The sequence below is a fragment of the Choristoneura fumiferana genome, chromosome 5 (assembly GCF_025370935.1).
Source record: "Choristoneura fumiferana chromosome 5, NRCan_CFum_1, whole genome shotgun sequence".
Classification (NCBI taxonomy): domain Eukaryota; kingdom Metazoa; phylum Arthropoda; class Insecta; order Lepidoptera; family Tortricidae; genus Choristoneura; species Choristoneura fumiferana.
The window spans coordinates 206,159-211,724 of record NC_133476.1 but is presented as its reverse complement, the minus strand read 5'-3'; the positions used below and the strand labels follow the sequence as shown (position 1 = coordinate 211,724).

Genomic DNA, 5,566 nt, shown 5'->3' with positions numbered 1-5,566 from the left:
GCATGGCTTGTGGCTTTTTCCATAAAATAAAAATAAAAAAACATCAAGTCAAATGTCAAATTCGTCAAGTCATAATTTTTTGTTCGTTTGTTGTCATAGGTTGTCATGACATTGTAAACTAATGGAGTAATTTTTTCCTAAATTAAATTATCGTAATTTGTCCTCGAAACTGGCGGTTATCATTATCTATAATCTATAATGTGAATGCAGTTATATTTTCAAGTATTGAACTGAATTATAATTCACATTGGAAACTATGAAGCCACGAACTTTGCGAAAAAATACATAAATCATCAATACTCTGGTCTCGAAAAAGACGCAATATAAGGAAATTAAAAAGTAAGTACAGTAGAGGCTGAGTACAACATACAACTTCCACCACCCCCGTGGGTACCGTAGGAATCGGCTGAGGGATAATATCAGAAGATGGGCAGCAGCGTTTTCCAAGCAACCCCACATCATATACTTACTACGCTCGCCAACCCGCTTATCAAACGTGGCGAGTATTGGCAACACGGGAAAATATGGGGGAGGCCTAAAGTCTCAGTTTCCATGACCGTAGGTGTTTAGGACACATTTTTTACTGTTTTTTTTCCAAGTCCCCAGCCCCTTTGTAGCGGACTAACTTTTGAGCCTCATATCTCGGTAATTTTGGAGTTCAGAGAAAAGTTCATTTGACAAAATATGCTTCTTCAAAATATGTTTTATTTTCATAATAAAATATTTAATTACAGAGTGAAAAACACTGTCATAACATACATTGTCAGCTGGTAAGCTGTGTACGAGACTGGCACAAGACTGGAAAAGTGGCGTGAAAATGCAAGAGGCACTCAGCAGTGGTTGTATGTGGGCTAATTTAATTGACTGATGTAAATAAATAAATAAAAACTGACTTAGTGATGGACTTTTTTATTTGTTGTTAAACAAGTCTAATTTCATATTTTCACGTTTTTTTCGTTGAAGGAAAATATCGTGAAGAAACGTACACACACCTGCTATATAATTAATGGTGTGTGCTATATTTCAATTCACACTGGGCCTGCGTTGAAAATAACGCCCAAGCCCTCATTGTGAGAGGAGGCCTGTGTATGTAGGTATGTATAGGGATAATGATTATGACTAATTTTCTCATAGTATGTAAAGTGTATTGTAAATAAAAAATAAATAAACAATCGTTGAGTTACGGTCAAGGAAACTGAGTCACGTACCAGGGTGGAACCTATGTGCTACTAATGTCATATTGACATCCCATACACTTGCCAAAGAAATCACAGCGCAATTGAATATGAAAAGGTTCCACTTGGGTTCCACTCTGGTACGTGATTCGGTTTCCTTGACTTTGTAAAGGCGAACTTATCCCTCGAAGGGATCTCTACCAAGCGACCCTTGAGTGGATGTGAGGAATTATAAGTCTCATAGTACTTACTGTAGTTGTGCTGTGCATATTCAGATTTACCTAAAATTAAAAAAAAAATGCTTGCCTAAATTAGGTCTTATAAATTTTTAGCTACACATTTCAAAAAATATTAACATCATTAACTGAGAACAATAAAAAAAAACAATAAAAAATTAAATCTTACAACGGGTTTGAACCCGAACTTCCTAAGCTGAGGGTAGGGTAAACTCTAGCCTTATGCAACTAGGCCAATCTGCTCTTTGATCATGAGATCGAAATTAACAAAGACTTCTGTTTACAACAAATTACAAGCATGTGTGCGAAAATATCGCAGTCGAAACTGCAGCGATCAAGTGAAAGTATTTTCTAAATTAAAATACATCTGAAACTCGGTACGATATATCACAAACTTCACGCTATTGGCGGTATGTACATTATTTTATAAAAATATCCACGATTTCATTCCTAAAAAAATAAATACGTGGAATTTGCACTCGAACGTCATCTACTGGCACTGTAGTGCCTAGCTGACCGTGACAAACGACCTTAAACAGATTTGTATTTATTTTTGAATACCTTGACTATAAAAAAAATATTCGTGCATTTTGCTCAGTCAGTAATTATCATCATGTCAGCCGAAAGACGTCCACTGCTGGACACAGGCCTCCCCCAAGGCTTTCCATTCAGACCGGTCTTGTGCTTTTCGGATCCGTCGCGATCCCGCGATCTTAACCAGATCGTCGCTTCATCTTGTTGGAGGCCTACCGACAGCTCGTCTCCCGGTCCGCGCACGCCATTCGAGAACCTTTTGACCCCATCGGCCATCAGTCCTGCGAGCAATGTGCCCCGCCCACTGCCACTTTAGTTTCGCAATTCTTCGGGCTATGTCGGTAACCTTAGTCGACTGCGGATATCATCATTTCTGATTCTATCCCGCAGAGAAGCCCCGAGCATAGCCCTCTCCATAGCCCTTTGAGTGACTTTGCTTTGAGCTTCCTCATGAGGCCCATCGTTAGCGCCCACGTCTCAGATCCGTCAGTAATTATACTTGATTTCTAACACTACAATTATCATTTTTTGTAATTGTTAAGTTGCAACCTAGCTAAAATATTTAACTGGTGTTAATATCTATAGAATGTATACATCTTAACATTTAGACTGGGCACAATAAAAAAAGGGATTTAAAACCACAGACAACTTGATTTAAAACGTAGTAAAATCGATTCTACTCTTTCTTATTTTCAGTTATTTAATTAACACCTTAACTAGGCAGTGCGAGCACGGCCCGGGCTCGAATCTATGACCTTCTGACTGAAAGGTATTTAACTTATCGATTTCACTATAATCCAATCAAACAGTATCCAAGCCCAGGCCATCTGCTGGACAAAAAACTTTCATACTTCATCACCATTTCATTTATTGACGGGCATTTGTCTAGTGCTGCCGATTTATCGTCCTTACTCCGACCAGCCCGGCGAGAGCCTCTCGACTCACATGTCTTTACACACATTGCTCTTGGGTTCTCTCGTGGTGCCGTAGCTCGGGCTCATGCATAGAACTACATATCGTCACTACTTTAAAAAAATGTATCTCAAATCAATACGTCAACAAAATTGAACTTTGACCCAATGGTCATAAAGTGCACTCAGAAAGTTATCCATTTTGAGATACGAGTTTTTATTAAAGTAGTGACGATATATCAAATGAGGGCTATCGCGTATGAATTCGCCGCTAGAGGCGCTAGTATTGCGAGAGGTTTTCGAAATGTTTAATTTCACTGTTTTTGGGTGAGCTACTCGGGTTTATTTATAATTAGAATAATATTTTGCAATACCTAAAATTTATTATGGCAAATTAATGTCTGTGTTTTGAGACAGTTTTGTCTTTCGGAAACCTTTGCTCCTTTTTTTCCGAACAAAACGGGACTACGCAACAATGTGGCATGCTCGATATTTTTATGGTACGGTTTTAAGGTATTAAATATAAGATTTAAATGTAAATTTTGTTTTCACGCCTTTAATAACTAACTAACCACTTTACTTCAGGCAAGACCTTTGTTAACAGTGGCGCCAACTGGTGAGCGCGAAAACGGTAGCCCTGATTCCGATGTGCGTTGGCGATTCCTACTTCAAAATCTTCAAATAGCGAAATCTTCCACTTTTTAAATAACACTGTACTAGATCTGTTGTAAAAAAAATACCTCTTTTTATTAACCCCCGACGCGAAAAGAGGGGTGTTATAAGTTTGACCGCTATGTGTGTCTGTCTTAAACGGGTGAACCGATTTGAATACGCTTTTTTTTAAGAAGGTTTTCTAGCTATGGTTCGTATTTCATGCCTGGTTCTTCTCAATAAAGGTTTTTCCAGAATACCAATAGGTATATTTCTTGACATTCATAATTCATAAGTGCTTGTTAAAATGATTTGTATTTGTATTTGTAAAGCCTATTATTAAATGAAAATAATTTGACTTTGACAGAAGGGAACTTTTCAACGGGTAGTGACATTGACTTCAAACTTTTTACGGAAGTATATATGTGGATGACAATGCAAGTACACCCAACATAACGTGCAGTCAACAAAAAAGTACTGACGATTTTTATACTTTCATAAACCTGTTATTAGTTATCTGGGTTCTACTTACACTGGCGATGTGATATTAGGAAGCTTAAAGTGGCATCAGTGCTGGAGTTTCGTATGAAATTATATCGTGCCCTTTTGTAACGTAATTGTTGCCATTTCTCATGCGAGATAGGGCCGTATAAAGTGACCGTCCGGAGGGTCGTTTATCTCCCACTTACTGTTACTGCCCACCCTTGTAACGTTCGGGGAATCAAGTGCCATACGCGATGATGGATCTTTTAAAATGTTTCAAATGTGTGAACCAAGCGAACGTTCAGTTGAGGTAGCCCAAACATCCCACCAGCTCTTTGTTACTACTGGCTAGCCGAGAGCCATTTCTCTTATAAATATTTTTTTTTGGTGGAAATAAATAAATTGTCCAGAAACTGTTGTTTTTTTTTTACATCAATGCCTTAGAGGTCACACTACATTGTGCGACATGCATATCAAGTACTTGTTGTGAATAACGACGTAGAAACTTTAAGAGGTGATACACTGGAGTATTAATAAGGAATAAGAGTTTGAAATCTAAATCTTAGTCAAACGTATGATTTTTTTAGAAACACACCTAACAAGGAAAGGTGTCGGTAGTAAATAGTAAGCAGACAAAAATATGTAACATTTTTAGGGTTTTATAGTCAACTAGGAACCCTTATAGTTTCGCCATGTCTGTCCGTCTCTCTGTCTGTCTGCCAGCGGCTATGTTCAGAGACCGTTAGTACTACAAAGCTGTAATTTGGCAAACATATACATAACTATCAGTCACGCCGACAGTGGTAAGAAAAAACAATAAAAAACCGGCCAAAAGCGTGTCTGAAACGCCCAAAATAGGGTTCCATAGCCTTTACGAAAAAATTAAGTAATATTTTTCTAAGGATTTCGTATTTTATACTGAATCTTCCAAGTTAGGTATATTTTATACCTTAGGCTGCTATTTACTCTTAAACTACTAATAATTGTCAAGCAAACTTAGCCGTTATAGTTTTCCTTGAAAGTTTGATATACTTACTACCATCCTGAATTTTTTTCAATTTTTTCCAGCCACCGGTTTAGATTTTAGAGGGGGGGGACGCTCGATTTTATTGAAAATTTGCACTTCAAAGTTGAAAATTTCGCAAAAAAAATCACTAAATCGAAAAATCGTCTTAGCAAACCCCTAATAGTTTTAAAATACACCACACCATAGGATTGGATGAGAAAAAAAAATCACCCCCACTTAACGTACCATTTTGTCGGCATAGCTTACATATAATATTCGTACAACATTACAGCTTTCTAGAATTAATAGTCCCTGAGCAAACCCGCGGACGGACAAACAGACAGACATGGCGAAACTATAAGGGTTCCGATTTAGCCATTTTGGCTCCGGAACACTAAAAAAATTAAGGGTTCTCATAGACGTAAAGTGGGTGAAAAAATTCATAAGTAAAGTATACCTAAAGATTACGGGGGAATTTACCTCGGTAGATTTCCGTTCGACGTTCTTCCATTCTTCTATCATTTCAAGGAAACTTCTAATGTATTTTTAATCGTGTGTATCGAATAGGTA

At 37.6% G+C, this 5,566-nt stretch overlaps 1 long non-coding RNA gene across 1 annotated transcript; it reads left to right on the top strand.

Annotated features, from left to right (window-relative positions):
- Positions 1-276: 276 nt before the first annotated feature.
- On the top strand, positions 277-900 carry LOC141427749 (uncharacterized). The gene is made up of 2 exons (XR_012451354.1): positions 277-339; positions 735-900. It is a non-coding gene; the product is annotated as an uncharacterized lncRNA (long non-coding RNA).
- Positions 901-5,566: the final 4,666 nt, after the last annotated feature.